Genomic DNA, 23240 nt, shown 5'->3' with positions numbered 1-23240 from the left:
GATTCCTGAGGGAACATTGCTCCAGGCAGAGGGAACAGCAAGAGCAACAGTGCTGAGGCAGGACTGTGCTGGAGCGTTCTAGAAGGAGAAAGGCCAGTGCGGGAGGAGCTGAGTGAGCACGGTGGGGAACAGTGGGGGGCAGAAGGATGATGGGGCAGAGTACGGGGTCTCACAAGCCATTGTAGGGACTTTGGCTTTTACTCTGGGTCAGGTAGGAGCCACTGAAGGGATTTTAACAGAAGAGGGGCAGGATCTAATAGTGCCTTAGGCAGCCTGGCTGCTGGCTTAAGAATAAGTGGTGAAGCACCAGGATGGATGCAGGCAGACCATGAAGAGGTCAGTGCACTGATCAAGAGGTGATGGTGGCCCGGAGAAGGGAGGTGGCCGTGGATACAGTGAGAAGCGGCCAGATTCTGGACATAAGTTAAAGATTAGACCAGGATTTGCTGACAGAGCAAATGCGAGGGATAAAAATAGAAGAAATACTGATGATTTCTTCAAGTTTTCTGAGCTGAGCAACAATCTGGAAGGCTGGAGTGGTCATTTCCTGAGAGGGGAAATTGCGGGAGGAACAGGGCCAAGGGGTCTCTCAGGGATCAATATTAGCCCTGCTGGTTTGCGGTGCACCTTTATTTTACATGAGAAGATGGATTCTGATTCTTCAAGGTTGCATTTGCAAAAAAAAGTATGCTTACAGGGGTGGAAGGAATTTGTGACCGTTCTGCAATATATTGAATATCATAGCATGCAAAGTGGTTAGCATAGTTAGTGACATGCAATTGCATTTTATTTTACTTAACAAACACATATATAGCCCTTACAGTGTTACAGGCACTGCATGTATAATATAACTTATGGTGTATGCTACCTCATTAGATTCTTGAAACAGCCCGGTATGGTAGGGCTTGTTATTTTCCCCGTTTTACAGATGAGGAAACTGAGGCACAGTGAAAAATAATTTTCCCAAGACTATGAAGCTGGTAAGGAAATTGCAGAGCTGGAATTTGAACTCAAGTAGTCTGGTTCAGAATCTCTGCACTTACCATTGATGTCAATTAAGTAACTAACTACGTGGATTAATTTTTGGTACATGTTGGCTGCTGTCATCATCATCATCTATTTGACTTACAAAGCAGGAAAGTTGAAGACAACTGCACTATAGACTCACCATGTTCTCTATTTCCTTGGGGTCTTTGCATGGGCTGCTCCCTCTGCACATGTTGCCTGCCCTTCTCCCCTGTTTAACCCTGACCGTGCTTATCCAAAGCACCACTTCCTTACGGAAGCCTCTCCGCATCCCCATTTGATTTTAAAATCTTATAGCACTACATACCCCTCCTTGGCTGCAATAATCACAGTTGTATTTATGTAATGGTACAGTTTTTTTTAATTAAATGATGGGAGAGAGAGAGAGATATCAATTTGTTGTTCCACTTTTTTATGCATTCGTTGGTTGCTTCTTGTATGTGCCCTGATCATAGATGGAACCTACAACTTTGGTGTATCTGGATGACTTTCTAAGTCATCTAACTGAGCTACCTGGCCAGGGCCTGGTACAGTTTTTTTAAGTTGTGTCAAAAAACACATAACATACAATTTGCCATCTTAACCATTGTTAAGTGTACAGTTTAGTAGTGTCAAGTATATTCACATTGTTGTGCAACAGATCTCTGGAAAGTTTTCATCCGGCAAAATTGAAACTCTATACCTATTAAATACTAATTTCACCTTTTCTTTTCTCCCCGCCCTTTCCATTTTCGGTTTCTATGATTTTGACCACTTTAGATACTTTATATGAGTGGAATGATACACTATTTATCTTTAAAAATTTCTTATTGTTGTTCAGTTACGGTTGTCCTCATTTTCCCCCCAACACTCTCCCCTGCACTACCCACCCCACACCTTCCACTTTCAATCCTCCCCTTCATTATCTTTGTCTATGGGTCATTTATACCTGTTCCTTGACTTGACCCTTCCCGTTCTTTGCCCCATTATCCTCCTACCCCTCCTGTCTAGTTACTGTCAGTTTGTTCTTTATTTCCATGTCTCTGGTTCTATTTTGCTCACTTATTTGTTTGGTTGATTAGGTTCCACTTGTAGGTGAGAGCATATCGTATTTGTCTTTCACTGCCTGACTTATTTCACTTAGCATAATGTTCTTCAGCTCCATCCATGCTGTCAAGAAGGGTAAGACTTCCTTCTTTCTTTCTGTTGCGTAGAATTCCATCATGTAAATGTACCCCAGTTTTTCAATCCACTCATTTACTGATGGGCACTTAGGCTGTTTCCAGCACTTGGCTATTGTAAATTGTGCTGCTATGAACATTGAGGTGCATAGGTTCTTTTGAATTGGTGTTTCAGGATTCTGTGGTATAGTCCCAGCAGTGGAATTGCTGGATCAAAAGGCAGTTCCATTTGTAGTTTTTGAGGAAATTCCATACTGTTTTTGAGGAAATTCCACAGTGGCTGCACCAATCTGCATTCCTACCCACTGTGTACTAGGGTTCTCTTTTCTCCCCACCTTGCCAGCACTTGTTTGTTGATTTGTTCATGATGGCCATTCTGACTGGCGTGGTGTCTCACTGTGGCTTTAATTTGCATCTCTCTGATTATTTGTTGTTTTTTTGTGTGTGTGTGATTGGCTTACTTAGCTTAACATAATGTCCTGGAGGTTCACCTGTGTTGTAGCATGTTGCAGACCCCGACCAGCAGAGTCCGCCTGTTGTGCTTTATGACGAGAATCAATGCACAGGCGACAACAACCCTGTGTGGAAAAAGGGAACAGGCACGACTACTCTTTCAAGGGGAGAGTGTCTATGGTGCCTCGGCCACTCCCTTAAGAGGGGAGCGCCACGACCCCTGCCTAGACAGGCTTTTATTGTCTTCCTGGGGTCTTACATCAAAGAAAGATTTATCATCTATCACACAGAGCATTATTATCTACATTTTAGGTACAATCAAGGAAATAGAAATAGCATGTGGGGGGGATGGCAATGAGCTCATTAGCTCTGTCCTTGGGAGAGCTCACACGGGTTTGGGGAGTTACCTTGAGGATAAACAATAGACATTTGTTGCTTTAGACCAGGGTAAGGGAGTTTTTAGCAAGAACAAGCCATAACAATCCATATGCATTTTCTAGGCCTGATTCCCACGGGAAAACTCAGTTGGTTTGAAGATCTGGCTCCTGCCCACCACTTCGCATCTGTAGGTTTTCCATACAGAGCTGAGTCACGTTTGCCAGGCCAAGACAAACTGGTCCCCTGCAGTAGCACATAACAGAAGTTCCTTCTTTTTAAAGATTAATATTCCCATATATATATCACATTTTCTTTACCCATTCATCTGTTGATGAACATTTGGGTTGTTTCTGCCTATTGACTATTGTAAATAATGCTGCAATAAACCTGGGTGTGCAAATACCTCTATGAGATCCTGCTTTGAATTCCTTTGGATTCAAAGTGAGATTGCTATTTTTATTTTCTTAAGGCACTTCCGTACTGTTTTCCATAATAGTTGCACCACTTCACATGTTTACAACAGTACACAAGGCTTTCAATTTCTCCACATATTCACCAACATTTGTTATTTCTGTTGCTGTTATTGTTGTTTGTAGTGGCCATGCTAGTGGAAATGAGATGGTATCTCATGGTTTTGACTTGCATTTCTCTTATGGTTAGCGATATTAAGCATCTTCATGTATTTGTTAGCCATTTGTATATCTTCTTTGGAAAAATGTCTATTCAAGTCCTTTGACCATTTTAAAATCTTGTTATTTATTTGTTTTTGTTGTTGAGTGGTAGGAGTTTTTAAAAATATATTCTGGATATATCCTAGCTGGGTGGTTCAGTTGGCTGGAGTGTTGTCCCATGCATCAAAAGGTGGTGGCCTTGATTCCCAGTGAGGGCACATACCTAGGTTTTTGCATTCAGTCCCTGGTCGGGGCTCATACTTGAGGCAATCGATTGATGTTTCTCTCTCTCTCTCTCTCTGAAATCAATAAAAGAAATAAATTCTCAGGTTTGGGTTAAATATATATATATATATATTTACATGTATATATATATATACATTCTGGTATTAACAGTTTATCAGATGATTTGTAAATATTTTCCCCCATTCTTTACGTTGCCATTTTTAGTGTGAACCTCAAGAAGGAATGTGTCTGCTAAGGAAGACTCCTCATGGTTAACTGGAGTCTAGCAGTCATTGCTGACAGAAGCCTCTCATATACACTGAACTCCAAGGAAAAGCCACAGACTGAGCTGCTGTGCTCCTGCCTTCTGAATCAACCCTTACAAAGGAGTTTCTGGTATCATCTTCCAACCAGTGGACTGAGACCTGCCCCACCCAATCCTTTGCATTTATACTGACCAATCAGAATGGCTCTACAATAACCAATCAGAACTCAAGAGTCTGGCCACTCAAGATAATGTTATTTGGATCAATCAGGATGCAAATTTTGATACTTTATTTGCATAAAAATGGACCAATCTGGAACCAATGCAGGAGCTTTCTATATAAAAAGCTGCTTTCTCTCCATCTGAAGGAGTGCACCTTCAATTTCTACCAGAAGGCACATTTATTGTTTGTACACTGTTCACCTGAATAAAGTTTCTTTTACCACACCTCAGACTAAGCCACATCCTGTTGGCTTAGATTGATGGTGGTGACCACTAATTATAACACACTTTATTTAATTAGCCCTTTTTCACCTGACATGTGTCAACTTATGGTTGTTGGTGTCAATTCAGCACCAACAGGAACCCCCAATTTGGGGTGCAGTGAGGAAGAAAGCGTTATTCAGTGCAAACAGCTCAAGCGAGATACGGCTGTGGAGCAGCTCAATGGTGACACAGCACGGCTGTGACAACGGCACCACTGGTAGGGGTCTGTGCTGGTCTGCTCTGCTCCAGGCTCCAGCTAGACTAGCTTCCGTGTTTCAGCTTTGGTGTTTCAACTCCAGCCAGGGAAACACACTCTTCAGTCTTCATTGGAAAAGGAAAATGCACTCCCAGAACAAGAGGAGAACTGACTTATACAGACAAAAGTCCCCATCCTGTCCCTGATTGGTTTGTCCTCATGCAAATGAGGATTCCAAATCTTCACAGCTTGATTGACCCAAAAGACACTGTCCTGGCTGGTCAGAATGAAACTGCTCTGATTGATCAGTAAAGAAGTTGATCAAGATATAGCTGCCCAGTTCCAACTGGATGAGGAAAGCCTCAGTCCTGTTCCTTGAAGTGGAATTCCAGGAACTCTTTTATAAGGGCAGGCTCAGATGACAGGAACACAGTGCAGGCAGGCAGGTCAGTGCAGAGGAAGGTATTTCAGTACAGGCTTTACCCCCAAATGCAGTTTTGCATGAGAGAGACCCCCGTGTAGAAATGGCTGTTAGGCTCTGTGTTTTACATTTGAGGCCAGTTAGCCACTGGGAGCCCTTCTTAGAAAGTATCTTCTTTCTCAGGGTTCGCACCTGTCAGCAGTACGAGGCTGTGTGCAGAATCTGTTTTCCTCATCGCTCTATTTCCCCAGTGTCTGGCTGTCGGAGGAAGTGATGGAGAAGTGGTGACTGCCAGACCCAGGCAACCCTCACCCCCACCCCTTCCTTGGAATGTAAGTTCTGCCCACTCTTCTCACACTAGCAGCCATTTCAAGAATGCAGCCTCGAGAGAGTAAGGTGTTGAGACCATGGGGACCAGACTCGTGGCTGAACCCCGTTAAGTTCTCTATGGAAACTTCAAGATTCTGGCTTGTGGGTTTGCATATCTATTCTTCTTATGGTGCCCAAGATAAGCCTGGTAGGAAACGTCCCTTGATTGTTAACATTGCCAACTACACATCTGGAGCCTGCTGCCTCTTTGTTTCCTCTCATCTTGCCCTCTGTGTGTGTGGGGGGGTGGGGGTGGCAGGCAGGGACGATGCAACAGTTTCTGTTGTCACCTGAGAAGCTCCTGAGTTTACAAACCAACACTAGTGCCGTGACTGGTGCATACTAAGTTTCCCCAAATATCTTCTGAAGGGAGGAAGAGCTGAGTAAGTTCTAGAACAAAGGAACGGGAGAAGTATTTGAGAACGCCCTGTGGGTCCCTGCCCCAAACCAACATTATCTAATAGAAATGTAATAGACATAATTTAAGATTGTCTAGTAGCAGTAGTTTCAAAAAGGAGAAACAGGTGAAATTTATTTTAAGAATAGATTTTATTTAACAAACTATCCAAAATATTATCATTTTAACATGCAATCAGTGTAGAACCTGTAAATGCCTTAAAAAATTCTTTCTTTGTCCTGTCTCTTAAAAACAGTTCAGGTCATTGGAGCCACCGTTTCCAGTGCTTCAGAACCACGCGGCTACTGGCCAACGTTTTTGAGAGCGCAGTGCTAGCCCTTGGGCCCTCCAGGTCCTCTGGGAGCTGCAGTACTTAAGCCTGCACCCGAATCTGGTGGGCGCCTGGTAAGGTTTGCTGGGCGGAAAGAATGAGTAAATTGCAGACCCGGGGCAGTGAATATGCCAGCTGGTGTACACGCCCAGCGCTCAGAAGAACTCGGCGCAGTTCCAAGAAGAAAGCGATCAGCCCTCCAGGCAGGACGCGCTACCCAGGGTTGGAGTCGCTGGCTGCTCTGCTGGCGAACATACAGGCGCTGGGACGCTACACCAGGTGGGAGGTGAGGTGGTTCGCAGGGTCGGGATCAGCGCTGGGACGTCTTCCCAGGTCTCCCCGAGACCTGCGGCTTGCGGAGTCCCCTCCCCGCCTCCGACTGGCGCCTCAGTGAGGGCGCCCCAAACGCGCAGAGGCTGCAGGGTGGCCAGGGGTGGCAGCTGTGACCAGGAGGCGGGAGCGAGCGGGACTGAGGTATGAGAAATGGAGGGAGAACCACCGGGGGATGGGAACAGAAGGGTGGGGTGGGGGTGAGGGTGGGCGTGGGGGCCCCAGCTCCGCCCCCGGCTCCAGCTCCAGCGGCCGCGCGCTGTCCCTCTGCGTTCGAAGTTTCAGAGGAGGGCACACAATCAGTCGCCCCCATTCAGCCTGACCTGAGGCTGCAGGAAGGAAAAAATAATCGCACCCATTAATCGGAAGTTTACTCAACGGTGTCCGACCAGGTGAACTTTGCGCGGTGACTCGGTTTACAGCGGGGGCTTTAGAATTGCCTCTGAGCAAGTTACTTATCTTCTTTGGGCTACAGTTTCCATCTTTTTTTTTTTTTTAGGGCTAAACATAAGACGTCCCTCAGAACTTCTGTGTACTGGAGACCCAAGAAACACTTCCTAAATGTTAGATATTATTTCCCGTGGGATAATCTTCCGGGATAGGGTCTCCTGGGCCCATTTCACCCATGAGGAGATGCGGGCCCAGGCAGGTTAAGTGACCTGGCAACAACAATGAGCTAGAAAAAGTAGGATTGGAACCCAGAAAGCTGAAATTAAGAGCCAACGTTAACCTCAAGTCCAGGTCCCACTATTTTTTAGAAGGAACAGCAGGGGGCAGTAAACTGATTCTGAGATTCCTTCTATCTGTGAAATGGGTGCAAAAACAGTGCCTAACCTGTGGGTCATTGTAAGGATGAGCTGAGCTAACACATAAATGCCTATTTCCTAGTGTACCCATGCCAGAAGGGCAGGACTTTTTTTTTTTCTGATTTGTTTGCGGCTACATCTCCAGTGCACAAAGTAAATGCTCTGTAAATACTTGTTAAATGAGTAAGGCATATTCCTGTTTACCCTTACAATAATCCCTTTTAGTCCCATAGTACTGACGAGTAGACTGATGTTCAGAGAGGTTAGGCGGAGCCTGCGGGATGTTACACAGCTGGTTGGTAGAAGAGCCAGCATTTGAACCCAGGTCTGTTTGATTATAAAGTCTGTGTGGTCTTGACGTTCAATCCAGGTTCCATCATGTCCTGGTAGGATGAATGTGGCAAGTTATTTAACCCCTCTGTTCCTCAGTTTCCTTAACTGTAAGATGGAGACAAAGTAAGATAAAGCACTCAGCACAGTGCTGACACTTAGCAGGTACTCAGTAAACTCTGGCTACAGTGACTGCTGACTGCCCACTCCAACAGTGGAGGGTTGGCACAGCAGGCATGTCCATTTAGAAGGGGCAGAGAGGAGAGTGGAGGTTGGAGGGGGAGGTAATGGAGTTGCTTTCCTGCTTTCCATGGAGTCCACAGAACCAGGCCCCATTTGCTCTCTGGAACACTCCTGAGAAGTCGCCCTTCCTTGGTGCAAAGGGAGGGGTATCACCTGGTGTCCTGCTTTCCATCTGCTACACAAAGAGGCTGTCATGAGGACCTGGTAAGGTACCCTTTTGTTGTACAAACAGGGCACAAAGTCCTCTCCACGTCAGCTGATTCCCGGTTGACAGATGAAGCTTTGCGAGGAGAATTGCAGGTGGCAAAGACAGTTATGCAGAGGTTATTCTAGCTAGACCAGGTTCAAATATCACCTCTAAGGACTTCCGAGCTCTGGGGCTTTGGCAAGTTGCTTTCAGAGCCTCGGGTCCCTGATCTGTTGAATGGGCACAATAATAGGACCTCACAGGGTTGTTGGAAGGCTAATCTGAACTCCTGTCTACACAATATTTAATATTGCACGGTTTATTGCACACGTCGCATTCAGGCACAACTGGAACCGACTAGATCCAATGTCACAGGTGCAGGGTAAAGGACCAAAGGGACTGTTTTTGTATGAGCAAGGTGTGTCTCTCAAAAAGTGGTTGCCACAGTCAGACGGGTCCATTGAGAAGTTCTAGACAGCAGGCGTGCAGTCCAGCGATTTGTACCAGTGTCCCTGGCCTCTGACTTCCCTTACTTCTGCTTCTGTGACTTCTATGGATGCACAAGTTAGCTGTTTACTCGGACCTCTGTCTCATCTTTCTTCTTTTGCACTTCAGCCTAGCATTTGCTTTTTCCTCTGCTTGGCTCTAATGGTGTGGAGGTTTCTAGGAAGATGGCACTAAGGCTGAGAGAGGCTAATTCTTTTTCTTTTACTCTTTCTATTGCTTTATCTGATTAAAAATATAATACATGTGTAAGTTACTTTAAAAATTTATTTCTTATAGGTCCCAGTGGGTTAGCTAAATTGGTTAGAGCATCATCCTGACACACCAAGGTTTCGGGTTGGTCCTGGATCAGGACACGTGCAAGAGTCAACCAATGAATGCACAAATTAGTGGGACAACAAATCGATATCTCTTCTTCTCATCCTCCCTCTCTAAAGAGTAAACAAATAAAAATTAATTAGTCAATTAATACATTTTAAAAAAATTGTATGCCTTATAAAAATTTTGCAAAGGATGTGAGAAACTGCAATTTCATCCTCTGGTGATATTCATTGTTTCATGTGTTTCATTTAGGTTTCTCACCCCCACCCCCAGATACACTAATATAGATGTTTTAAAGTTGTCTTTAACAAAAACGAGATCATGCTACCCAAACTGTGTGCAATTCACAGCAAAATTTTCTTCAAAAATTTCATTTAATTTTGAATGTTACACTTCGGCATGGTATAAAATCCAGAAGATGGCTAAGCAAATGTTGAAAAATCTCTCCCTTCCTATATGTTTCCAGCTGCCATTTCTCACTCCAGAAACCACCTCACTTGCCAATTTACAGTCTACCTGCAGACAGAGGAAGAAGGTATAATTACAGTTTGTATGGCCTGACATGTGTCATAAATCACAATATGTAAAAATAAGTGGGAGCCCTGATTGGTGTGGCTCAAGGGGTTGGGCATCACCTTGCAGACTGAAAGGTCACCAGTTTGATTCCCGGTCAGGGCACAGGCCTGGGTTGCAGGCCAGGTCCCCAGCTGGGGGCATACAAGATGCAACCATTCAATGTTTCTCTTGCACATCGATGTTTCTTTCCTTTCCTCTCTCTCTAAAAATAAATAATATTTTTTTAAAATGAGTAGGAAACTAGAAGGGGAGAAACACTCTACTAGAGGAAAATGTTTGTATCTTTCTTTCCATCTAAACAATCTCCTTCCCAGAGATAACTGGATATTGCTATTGTCTGTTGACTGGAGTTCTCTCTAGGAACTTGAGTTTTAGGGGGTTGTTAATAATTGAGCATTAAAACAGTCTGGCCTTTTTCAGAGGTCAACCCATTTTTCTCTTACCTACACTCTGAGGAGGTATATTGTCCCCATTTTGCAGAAGGGTAGAGTCATCTCAGAGCAGTGCAGTTGTAAAGTGCTATGTAAGGTGCTTGAATCATCAGGATATGATTCAAGTCAGCCTGCTTTGAAATGTGGGCTGGTTCTATGCTGCCTATCCTTTTATTCCTGGAAGAAATGCTGTCATAATTGTACAGGTGAACTTGCAAAGTCTGAATGTTGCCCCAGGAGCTAAATCTGCAGGACAAAGTGGCTGGTGCATGAGAATGTCTTGTGGATTTCCTTTTTCCACTCCACCTCACTTTCTGGAGGGGAGGGAGGGGGATACAACCAATGTGACTTACTTCCTTATGGTGTCCACAGAATAAAATAGCCTCTAGAAAGGACTTTGTTCTTTTTACTGCACTGAGGTCAAAAGAACATTGACAGCGAAGGGCTGAGTTTCAGGAAGAAAGAAATACGCAATTTGGTCCCGGAGTTAGAGCTTCTTCTCCTCAAACCCAGGACACAGAGCCCGTGGAGCAGCCGTGATGTTGGGGGTCCAGCACTGATCTGCGTTTAATGGGTGAGACCCAGTTATTCATTGGCTAGCAAAGGGAGACATGATAACCAGGGTGGCATAAAATGATTACAAGCTGGTAAACATCCCCTCCCTGGAAGCCCAGCAGCATGACTAAGATTAAATAGGGCTGTATTTAGGGCAGAAAAAGATGGGTCAATAAAAAAAGAGGACTCACTATTTCTACGTAGTGGAGAGGAAATGCCTGTATGTTCTCAGAAGTCAAAGAGGGTGCTTTGAAGGGGTGGTGGGCACACAGAATAATGGGGAACCCTTGGGAATGTGTCATGGGAAGAGAACAGAAATGGGGGCTGTCCTGTACTTTACCATTAGCCAGATGCCAAGTACAGAAAAATGTACAATAAATATTTGTTAGAGGAAAGAATGACTCTGAGGAAGTGGGAGGCAAGGGAGCATATGTTGGCTGTAAGAGAAAGCTCTAGGAGTGTCTGCCTGAATTGAAATCTGGGCCTCCCTGGGTCCTAACTGTGAGAGTCTGGGTGGGTTACTGTACTTTTATGGCCTTAGTTTGCTTGTCTGTAGAATGGGCAGTATGGTAATATCCACCTCTATGGGTGGATATTGGGGCTAATAAAAAAATATTGGTGCACTTCTGGCCAAGATGGAGGTGAAGGTAGATACACTGCTTCCTTGCACAACGAAAAGAAGAACAACAACAAATTAAGAAAATAACCAGAACTGCCAGAAAATTGAACTGTATGGAAGTCCAACAACCAAGGAGTTAAAGAAGAAACATTCATCCAGACTGGTAGGAGAGGTGGAGAGGGGCAGCCAGGGTGGAAAGGATGCATCACAAGGTGGCAGCTGGAGGACTGAACAGGTGAGGTATCAGCTGGTGGTCCCACATTTGTGTGCAGATGAACCGGGAGAAACAACTCGGGAGTGAGACAGACCAAGCAACCCAGGGTTCCAGCATGAGGAAAGAAAGCTTCAAAACTTCTGTCTGTAAAAAACCTGTGGAGGTTGAGGTGGTGGGAGAAACTCCCAGCCTCACAGGAGAGTTTGTTGGAGGGACCCACAGGGTCCTAGAATGTACACAAACCCACCCACCTGGAAATCAGCACCAGAGGGGCCCAATTTGTTTGTGGGTAGCAGGGGAAGTGACTGAAAGCTGGCCAAGAGCCGAGCAAGTGGTATTGTGTCCTCTCTGATCCCTCCCTCATATATGGCATCACAATGCAGCAATGTGGGTTGATCTGCCCTGGTGAATACCTAAGGCTCTGCTCCTTACTATGTAACAGGCATGCCAACACAAAAAAAAATGTGGCCCAAATGAAAGAACAGATCAAAACTCCAATAATAGAAGTAAGGGATGAAGAGATATCCAACCTATCAGATGCAGAGTTTAAAACACTGGATGCTCACAGAAATGGTTGACTATGGTCACAAAATAGAGGAAGAAGGGAAGGCTATACAAAATGAAATAAAGAAAAACATGCAAGGAACCAACAATGATGGGAAGGAAACCAGGACTCAAATAAATGGTTTGGAATAGAAGGAGGAAATAAACATCCAACCAAAATAGAATAAAGAAATAAGAATTCAGAAAAACGAGGATAGGCTTAGGAACCTCTGGGACAACTTTAAATATTCCAAAATCTGAATCATAGGGGTGCCAGAAGGAGAAGGGGAAGAGCAAGAAATTGAAAACTTACTTGAAAAAATAATGAAGGAGAAATTTCCCAAAATGGCAAAGGAAATAGACTTCTGGGAAGTCCAGGAAGCTCAGAAAGTCCCAAAGAAGGTGTACCCAAGGAGAAACACACCAAAGCACATCATAATTATGTTACCCAAGATTAAAGAGAAGGAGAAAATCTTAAAAGCAGCAAGAGAAAAAGAGACAGTGACCTACAAAGGAGTTCCCGTAAGACTAACAACTGATTTCTCTAAAGAAAATTTGTAGACAAGAAGGGGCTGGAAAGAAGTATTCAAAGTCATGAAAAGCAAGGACCTCCATCCAAGATGACTCTATCCAGCAAAGCTATCATTTAGAATGGAAGGGAAGATAAAGTGCTTCTCAGATAAGGTCAAGTTAAAGGAGTTCATCATCATCAAGCCCTTATTATATTAAACATTAAAGAGACTTATCTAAGAAAGGAAGATCAAAAATATGAACAGTAAAATGACGACAAACTCACAACTATCAACAATTGAACCTAAAAAAAAATCCCCAAACCAAAACAAACTAAGCAAACAACTAGAACAGGAACAGAAATACAGAAATGGAGATCCCACGTAGGATTGTTGGTGGGGAGCGGAACAAGGATAATGGGAAGGAAAAGGTAGGGGGTAAAAGAAGCATAAATGGTAGGTACAAAATAGACACAGAATAATAGAAATGAAGATCACATGGAGGGTTAGCAACAGGGGAGTGGGAGAAGGAGAAGGGGGGAGAAGGTACAGAAAATAAGTAGCATAGACAGTAGGTAGAAAATAGATAGGGGGAGGGCAAGAATAGTATGGGAAATATAGACTCTAAAGAACTTGAGACACGTGGTCATAAACTAAAGGGGGGGAGTGGTGGGGGAGGGGTGTGCAGGGTGGAGGGGAATGAAGGGGGAAATAGAACTGTAATGGCATAATCAATAAAATATATTTAAAAAAAGAATAGTATAGGAAATGAAGCTAAAGAACTTCCATGTATGACCCATGGACATGAACTAAGGGTGGGGGGAATAATGGTCGGAAGTGGGGGAGGAAAAAATAGGACAACTATAATAGCATAATCAATAAAATATACTTTAAAATGAAAAAGAATATATGGTGTACTGTGAGCACTCAATACGTTTTTCCTTTAACTCTTTTTCCTTTACCTTATTCTATTTGTCATCTTTCTCTGATAACAACCAATGTTGATGACGATGATCAAAGTTCAGAGAGGTAAGGGTTTGAATCCCATTCTGCCCCTGTTTAGCTGTGTGACTTTGGACAAACCTCTCTGGATTTCACTTTAATCATCATGAAGTGGGTATAATAAATCTTCTCCATAGGTGGCTTGAGGGTTCAATGGCTAATGAATGAGGAAGGTGTAGAACAGAGCCTGCACTCAAGTAAGTTATGGGTAAATGGTCTGCCAGCACACAGACTCCTCAGGTTCAAGGTTTAAATATCAGTAAATCACTTGATGTTTGCCATAATTTCCTAGAATGGAGTGGTGGGGGATAAGACTTTTACACAGCTTGGGTTAATTTCCAGACCCTAAGCATCAATGTTACAGAGTTAAACGCCAGCTGAGAGAATGCAGATCACTAGATAGGGTCATTTCTAGGAAGGGCACTTCTTAATCACAGGTAAAGAAATAAGAAATTGGGTGAGATTTTTGCATTTCTGTTCCAGTTCCTATGGCATTTGAATTTGGGTAGGTATCACTTAAGAGAAGGAAGTCCTATTTCTGTTATTCATAGGAAGAACTGGAAGGCTAACCTTTCCTGTATTAGTTCCCCCAATAAATGAAAACTAGTGGCTTTTCAAAGGAGAGGCAAAATTTTCCCCTGCGGTAGAGACAGAGAATTATTTCAGAAATTGTGCACTCGAAGGAGCGGTCTTAAAATGAGAGGAAGTAGGTGGTGGTCTCCAGGAAGATGGTTTTATTTGTCACAAAAACTGTCATTTCTGGGGTGGGATGACAGTACCTGGCAACATGAGACTCAGAATGCCTGGATTTCGGGGTCCTGCCTGCCAATCAGTATGGAGCTAAGCCGAATTAGAGCAAAAGGACAAATCAGTAATCTTGATCAGGCCTTTAGCGAAAATGTGGATAATTTGGTTCATCATGGAATTTTGCACTATTTGCTTCTTTTAAAAATATTGCTTTAAAATATTATTTTATCTTGACTACTGGGATTTTTGGTACCCCTCAAATTTGCATCCCAGGTCAGTGACTCACTCTTTTATCCTACTGTTGGCCCTGATGCAAATGGTACTGAATCTAGAAATTTCCCAAGTTTAACATCATACTTATCCATCATGAGCAAAAAGATGACTAACATCAAGATATGAATGTGAACAAATGAGTTGAAAAAGAGCAATTCATTCCCCTGAGAGGAAGGGGCATTTATGATACTATATTCCAACCTAAGCACCAATATGTTGCTTCAAAACCCCTGGACTCAGGTGGTCATCAGTGACTGGATTGCCCCAAACCTCCCCCAGTCAGTTCTTTGCATTTTTAAGTCCCTACTTAATTTTTGTATTTTTTTATTTGGACTTGTTGACATAATATATTTTATTTTCAAAAATTCATAAGAGATATATGCACACCAGAGATATGTCCAATTACCTAAAAGGGTAGACAGGAAACTTACGTGCGTCCTTCGGTCTCCTATCTCAAATCTCACACTGCCGAAGGAACCACGTCTGACCCTCTCTGTTTTAGTTCTTTCGCTGGTCATCACCGGAAATCTAAAGGATTTCTAACTTTGTCATGTGTCCGTAGTGTGTGTTGATTCTGCTATATGAAAGCTTGGGAATTTCTCTCACTTACACTTTATTCCCTCTCATTTCTTCTCTGTTCTCCAGTGCCATTCCATCTTTCCTGGTTTTATTATTCATATTTTTAAGATGTGTTCCTTTGGTAGCTATAAATCAGGGTTTCTCAACCTATCCCCTATTGCTGTATTAGGTGGGATAATGCTTTGCTGTGGGTGCTGCCCTGGGCACAGTAAGATGTTAAGCAGCATCCCTGGCCTCCACCGCACTAGATGCCAGAAGCCCACGCATACACGCGTCCCAGTGGTGACAACCAACAAGTTGCCTCACTTCGCCAAATGTCCCCTGGGGGCAAAATTACCCCCCAGTTGGGAACCACTGCCAGAGTTCCATGAACTCGGGACAGTGTTTTCTGAGTCACCGCTTAGGAAGAGGAAATTATCTGGACATTTATTACCTGGTAATTCTTCTCCCATCTATTTATCTACTCACAGGAACTAAGCCATATGTTTACTTATTGTGGTTTATAAATAAGTATACCCTGTCTTATTAACTACAATGATGTGTTTCTTGCACTGGCTTTGAGTGGACTATAAAATTGAAAATTAATAGGCATGGCTACAAGGTTACAGTTATGTGCATGTTAGGGAAGGTGGATCACAGAAAAGGACATCTAAGACTGGTCTTTTCCATGAACCAGAAACATCCTTGCACATAAAATTAAGAAAATACATGGGTTCCCCAAAATATGGTATTTCTAGAAAAAACTTCACTACTCTGGTAGTCTCCAGGGCCATGATGACCACTGTTCTATTACTAGAAGCCTAAAAAAATGACTGACATACGATACTCAAAGATATTTATGAAATAAAAAAGGGACGTGTAATCGTTACTAAACCTGAGCCCCTGAAGGAAACTGACCCTAAAATCCCAGTAAGTTGGGTTTTCCTTTTCATGAGCTTCCTGAGTTAGTCAGGTCAGAGTTTAGTTATTTCACATTCAGATCATGACTTTCTTAACCAGCCTTTGGGAGATAGCTTAGAGTTTCTACGCTTCTTTAATTTTTTTCTTGCTGACAGAGAAAACACACACAACCATGATCACGTCTCAGAGATTGTTCAGGCTCTTGCTCATCTTCTTTGTGAGGTGGTGTAATCTGCACGAACTCCTATCGGGACTGTTGTGATTTCTTTCCACTGCCTCCTTGTCTTGCTTCACTTATCCTCAAGCAATTTTTAAGTGAACGAGTGTACGAACGATAAAGCTTTTCTTATACTTTGCCAATCTGTACGTGTCTCTGTTTCAGTCCTCACACTTGCTTTTGTAGTTTGGTTGGGCACAGGATCTGAGAAAGTCATTTTTCCTCAGAACTTTACGGGCGCGGAGATGACCTCCCAGTAGCTGAGGGCAAAGCCCCAACTCCTCTTTAGATAAGGTTAAGTGCTTGACTACATGGTGTCCATTCTAAAATCACAGGGCACCCTGTCGGTACCAGAATGGAAGCAGCCTGTTTGCTCTCTATCAAATTTAAATAGGCCAATTACTGCCTCGCAGCCTGAGCAGGCATTCCTTACCTGCCTGCCCAGAGCTTGGCACCTTCCTGGCACTCAGCTGGGTGGACTGTCCCACCCCTGCCTGTCTCCCCCTGGTGCCATGCTGACCTACAGTTTCCTCCACCCTGGCTTACCCATCCATGCATCCGCTTACTTTCTGTATTTTGGAGATTCATTATCATCTCTATCTATGGTCGTGTCCCTCTTGTCTCGTTCTTTACATTATTATGGGTTTATTCCTATTTATACACCTTTTCTGTAACTTCATTGAGACTTTAGGGGGGAGGAAAGTTCTGCCCATCAGCCTCAGTCTGCCATCTTGAATCAGATTGCATTTTCTTTTGTTATGTTCTGAACATAATACAATATTTAGCACTTTGTTTCTTCCTCCTGAACCACTTCAAGAAATCCACTGCACGACCAATCAAGGACAAATCAAATTTGCCATGCGGCTCATTGAAGGCACACTGGACTTCTGTAGGAAGTTCATGCAGGAGTTCTGTAGACCTAGGTTCTAGCCCTGGGCATGGACGAGCCATTTAACTTTTGGCAAGTTACTTATTGTCTTTGGGAACTATAAAGCACAATGATGCCAGTTTTTGAGTTGGTTTAGCTGGATTTATGTCCAAGCTCCAGTTTTTACTGGCTGTGTTTCCTGGCCAAGTTACTTAGTCTCTCTGTGTCCCAGTACCCTTCTTAGTAAAACAAGGATAATAATAGCACCTGTTGTAAGGACTGGATGGTAACACCTGTCAAGTTCTCATAACAGTGTCTGCCTGGAACATACATGTTAATTGCCTTGTTATCATTGGTTTCTACTTTTGTTTTTCTGTCTGCAAATCGGGAACAATAATATGTGGGCTGCATTACATAGTGTTTGTTTAAATAGACAGTATAAGGACTATTACATTATGGGCATCTGAATTAGTCTGATTAAGAATTAAGCTTCTACAGATTGATGGTTGACAGAGGGGAGAGAGGTCGGGGGGCTGGGTGGAAAAGGTGAAGGGTTTAAGAAGTACAAATGAGTAGTTGTAAAATAGTCACAGATATAAATGACAGTATAGAGAATATAGTCAATAATATTGTAGTAACTATGTATCAGTAGACCACTCTGTAAAGTACATGATTCTCTAACATTATGCTATACATATGAAATTAATACAGAATAATTTGAATGTAAACTGTAATTAAAAAATGTTTAAAAGGACAAAATAAAATAAACCTTTTTTTTTAGTGTAAAAAAAAAGAATTGAGCTTCTAAGTCCCAGGGGTGAATCCAGAAGGTCTTTTTTCTTCTAACAGAGGGAGGCCAAACACAGACCCAGAGCCACAGGGTGGGCTCGGCCTGGCTTTATTGCCTGCGCCTGCCTTTCTGATGGGGGAAGGTGGGAATCCCTAGCCACGGAGGGCATTAATGTTTAGCATTTTTCATTGCTCCTGACAGGATTCTGAGCACATGGACAGTGGGAAAGGTGCACAGAGGTTTTCCGTGGCCTGCAGGTCTCCAGGAAGCAGTCCTTCCTTGGGTAGCAGAGGGGCCCACTCCTTCTAAGAGGTCTCAGTAGGTCCAAGAACCATGATGTGCACCTCTTATTGTCTCCAACTGCCCCAGAGATGCATCCTCCTTCCCCCGGGATGGGCTGGGACAGTGCAGCCAGGCCAGAAGGCACAGAGCTGCCAGGACACAGGCAATCCTCAAATTCTCCCCCTCCCGCCTCTCCACCTGCTCCTTGCAGCTTCCATAACCTGAAGATCTGCAGTGATTTTCAAACCTTGGTGTATAAAATAACTGCCAGCAAATCCAACAAAAACAAGTTCCCGGGTCCCACCCTGAATTCAGTCACTGAATCAAAAGTCCCAGGAATAGGACCTGAGCTAGGCGGTTCTTCCAGGTTCCAAGGACAAGGAACCTCCAGTGCTACACCTGAGAAGGGTCTGGCCAAACTGGGATGAGCTGGTCTCCTGATGATCCACAGCACTCCCCCTCCTAATTTCCAGCAAGCTCCCAAGTGAGTGTCGTGGCACCCCAGCTGACGCTCCCAATGCACACTGATCGGCACAGTTTAATTGTTGTCGTTCCTTTGGGCTCTATTCTTCCCTAGACTTGCCCTGGAAAATATGATAGTCCCATAAGCCACTTATGGCTATTTAAAAGAAGATTAAGTAAAATCAAATAAATTAAAAAATTCAGGGTCATGGCCAGTGTGGATATGTTGGTTGGACCGTTGTCCTGTTGGAAACATCTCACGTTCGATCCCCAGTGAGGGCACATACTTAGGTTGAGGGTTCAATCCACAGTTGGGGTGCATAGGGAAGGCAACTGATTGGTGGTTCTCTTTCACATCAATGTGTCTCTCTCCTCCCCACCCTCCTCTCTCTAAAATCAATACATGTATCTTCGGGTGAGAACTAAATAATTCAGTTCCTGAGTAGCACGGGCACACTTTAAGTACTCAGTAGGTACATGTACCTAGCGGCTTCCGTGTTGGACAGCCCCATGTAGAATGTTTCCATCATCAGAGACTTCCGTTGGACAGCATTGCCCGAGATGATCTCTCCTGTAGGTTAGGGTTTCTCAGCTTTGCCACGAATGACATTTTGGGCCAGATAGTTCTGTTTTTGTAAGGGGCTGTCCTGGGCATTGTAGGATATTTAGCAGCATCCCTGGTCTCTACCTAATAGATGCCAATGTCACACCACTTGCTTCAAGTTGTGACAACCAAATATGCCTCAAGACACTTGAAATCTGGTATCAAGGGCGAAACTGCACTGATCGAGAATCACTGCCCTAGACCCATGGCTTCACCAGTCTCTGTCTAAAATAGAATATTAGCTAACCACACACCCCGCAATTCAAACAGACACCAGAATGCAAACACTGTCCTGCAATTCAGGTGCATCCATTATCTTTATATCTAAGGCCTGTGGTTTTCCCTGTCCGTGATGGCAGTCTCATACACAAGAAAGAAAGTCTTGTCATAAGGTGTCATTTGCATGGGGTGGTGGTAGTTAGGGTTAGAGTAAGGGTGAAGCCCCTGGGGAGAGTTTGGCCTAGAAAATTCCTACTGAGAAGGGATTACAGTAAAAGAAGAGGCATCTTTTCTTTTTTAGTAATGAGATTTCAGATTCCATGCACATAAAAGAATGATGCCATTCTAGCTTCTTGAATTTTCCTAGTGGAGATTAATCGGTGACATTTGCCAACTCTATTGTCCAAAGTTTCCCAATTCTTATTTTCGGAATATACTGGAATTCATTCTCTGAATGTCTTTTTGCCATGTCTAGATGGTGCCCTTCATGGGATGAAGTTCAGGTTTATTTTTCAGCTTCTGACACTTCCTCGTGTGCTTAGCAAGCTAAAATATTATATGTCTATTGCATTCATGAAATATAATTACCTTTCCTTGTGAATTAAGTAAATATATTGAAAATTTAGTAAATTCCTCAGTGAAGGAAAAACATATGTAAAGAACAAGAAGACATACCCATTTTAGCTTAGATTTTTCTGCTCCTACCATAGCTTTGATTTGGGGTTTTGCCCACACAGACCTGATTTTTTGAAGGGCCCCAACCCAGGGCTATGAACGTTCCTGGGTCAGAGGCGGAAACAGGCTGGAAAGCCCTGTGGGGCATGTGTCGACAAATGTTTAGTTATGGGAGGGTTTTGTTAAATGGGTGATTAGAGGTTATGCCCTCATACGCCTGCAAGAAACGATTTCTATTGCCTTTGTTTCCTTGTTCTAAATAGTACACAAGGCAGGTAAAGGAGGTAAGGCATTAGTTTGTAGTGACATTAGCGATGACAGCCAGAGTAATCGTTAAGCTAACATGACAAGCCCAGAAAGAACAACGAAGTCTTTACAAACAAGATCTGCGTCTCTGCTCAGATGTAGATGTGTTTGAGTGTTGGGTGGCCTGGTGCCTGGGCAACCTCTTAGGAACCTGTAGTGAGTGGCCTTCAGGAGAAAGGAATCGAAACTTCCAGAGCTGTGATTATGAAAGCTTCGTTGAAATGAGACACCTGGATGAACCACGTTTTTTGGCTCAAAAGAAAAAAACCCTCTTTTTCCTTCCTTTTCAGGAATTTTTCAAAGCACAGACTTGTATATTGTGTGTGTGTGTGTGTTGGAGGAAGGGGGCGAGTATGCAATGATATTATTGTACAATGTCTATTGTTTCCAAAATGTAGTGATTTGTATTCTACCTCCATAATTTTGGCCAGTTGAAATTTTTTACTTATTGATTTTTATTTATTTAGAAAGAGAGACACTGATTTGTTGTTCCACTCATTTATGCATTCCTTGACTGACCCTTTGCCCTGACTGGGATCTAACTCACAATCTTGGTGTGCTGAAACAACACTCAAACAAGCGGAGCTGCCCAACCAGGGCCTTTTTGCCACTTTTCTTACCATGCATAGTAACATTTACCTATTCTTTTCTTATTTTTACCTAGTAGGTTTATTTTTAAAGGAAACTGATGTCATAATTGTAAATGGGAAACTCGTACCACTAGCTTATAAACATAGGTGACTATATATTTATATGCATACATATATAGGGAAAATCAAACCATGTCATTAAATTCTAGCTAGATTATGTTGTGTGAAAGAAGCTACATTCTGTGCAATTCCATTTATCTGACATTTTGGAAAAAGCAAAACTGTAGGATCAGCGATGGGCAAAGAATGAGAGGAGGGTTGATGATAGAGGGGTGGGACGAGGCAGTTTGGGATCAGAGAACTGCCCTGTGCCCTAATTGGGGTGGTAGTTATGCATGTGTTTAAACTCATAGAACTATGCACCAAAATATTTTATTGTGTGTTAACTTAAAAATGAAACAGTAAAGTTCTAGTATAAGTTGTGGCTTCATGAAGGTTCTGAGCTTGGAGCTTTGCTCTATCTTTGGGAAATTCAGAGAGGTGTTAAAGATTTATTAGCACCAGTGGAGACTTTACCTAGTTATTAATTCAAAATATTAAATGGGAATTGAAAAGGAAAGAACTACTGCTGGGAAATTCCTTGATATTTTCCACCAGGAAAAAATGATCCTTTCAGGAATCCTTGACCTTATCCAAAACCCTCAATGTGTAAATGGGATGTGTTTGGCCAAATACGAACCCATGCATGAGAAGTACAAACCCCACCTCCCTGTCCAATTCCACCCCTGGCAGTCCAGCGATGTCAGTGTGGGTTTAGTTCCTTTCTTACTGGCTGAGGATGGCCACTACCAAGATGGACTCCAGGTGGTGGGGGAGATGAAAGAGAACTTTGTGGGACAACATTCATTCATTCAGTCGGTCATTCAACAATATTAATTGAATGCCTTCTACATGTCAGGCATGGTGTTAGATGCTGGGGACAAAGTGAGTAACATAGAATAACCCTTATCCTTACAGAGCTGTCAGTCTAGTGGAGGACAATACTAGTACAAAGTTAGTGTATAATTACAAACCACGCGTCCCATGGGAACATCCTATGCGGCAGGATGCTACAAGAGGGACTTTCAAGGAGAACTATTTGGATGTGGTGGGGGAGATGATGCTTCTTTGTGAGACAAGAGTTAGTCACACCAACAGTGAAGAGAAAAGCATCCTAGGCAGAAGGAACAGCATGTGCAAAGGCCACAGCCCAGGGTGTTTAGTGTGGGGGCCAACAAACTATGCTGTGCACCTCACACACAGCTGGTGAACTAAGAATGATTTTTATATTTTTAAATGGTTGACAAAAGAATAATAACTCATGACGTATGAAAGCTGTGAAATTCAAATTTTGGTGTCCGTAAGCTGGAACACAGACACACCCATTCCATTATGTTCCCTAGGGCTGTCAGTTTTCTGTGTCAAGTGTGGGTGGGGTTGGAAATGTGTTCAGGACTGTTGGCTTTTCAATTTCCTTTTACTGCTGTGATGGATGGTGTGTTTAACGTTTCACTGGTGGTTTTATTGTGCTTGTTTTGAGGCTTTAAGTAAATTATACAGTTCAAAAACTCAATACATTTTGATTACAGCTAATTTTGATTTATTTGAAAGCCTCCACAGCTTATTTGGGAATTGGACAAGAAGCATTCACACAGTCAGCTTATTCCAGCCTTTTCTCTCCCCAATTACCCCACAGTGCTTTAGTGTTATACTCTTTTTAAAAATTGCTTTTATTCTCAAATGACCCTGACTTGGAAATATTCTTGTCTCATTTTTTGTCTTTACTATCCTTTCTTAAAAAAAGAAATTGTGGTGACACATAACATTGAATTTATTGTCTTAACCATTTCAAGTCTGTAGTTCAGTACTGGTAAATATATTTACATTGTTATGTAATCTCCAGAACTTTTTCATCTTGCAAAACTGAAACTCAATACCCATTAAACAACTAACAACTCCCTGCTTTTTATCTCTATGGGTCGTACTACTCTAGATAACTCACACAACTGGGATCATGCAGTATCTGCTTTAACTGACTGGCTTATTTTACTCAGCACGTTATCCTTAAGGTTTATCCATGCTGTCTCTTACGTCAGAATTCCATTCTTTTTTAAGGTTGAATAATGTCCCATTGTGCTGCT

General features: G+C 43.0%; 1 protein-coding gene across 1 annotated transcript in view; it reads left to right on the top strand.

The window, feature by feature from the left end:
• Nucleotides 1-6820: 6820 nt before the first annotated feature.
• Nucleotides 6821-23240, top strand: part of TMC5 (transmembrane channel like 5) — a 65977-nt gene continuing 49557 nt past the window's right edge. The window contains exon 1 of the mRNA XM_053672157.1: nt 6821-6852. The gene's annotated coding sequence lies outside the window, so the exon portion shown is untranslated. The remainder of the gene's footprint in view (nt 6853-23240) is intronic.

Source organism: Artibeus jamaicensis, unplaced genomic scaffold (assembly GCF_021234435.1).
Source record: "Artibeus jamaicensis isolate MK-2021 breed Jamaican fruit bat unplaced genomic scaffold, CSHL_Jam_final contig_729, whole genome shotgun sequence".
Lineage (NCBI taxonomy): Eukaryota > Metazoa > Chordata > Mammalia > Chiroptera > Phyllostomidae > Artibeus > Artibeus jamaicensis.
This window is presented reverse-complemented; position numbering and strand designations above follow the sequence as displayed.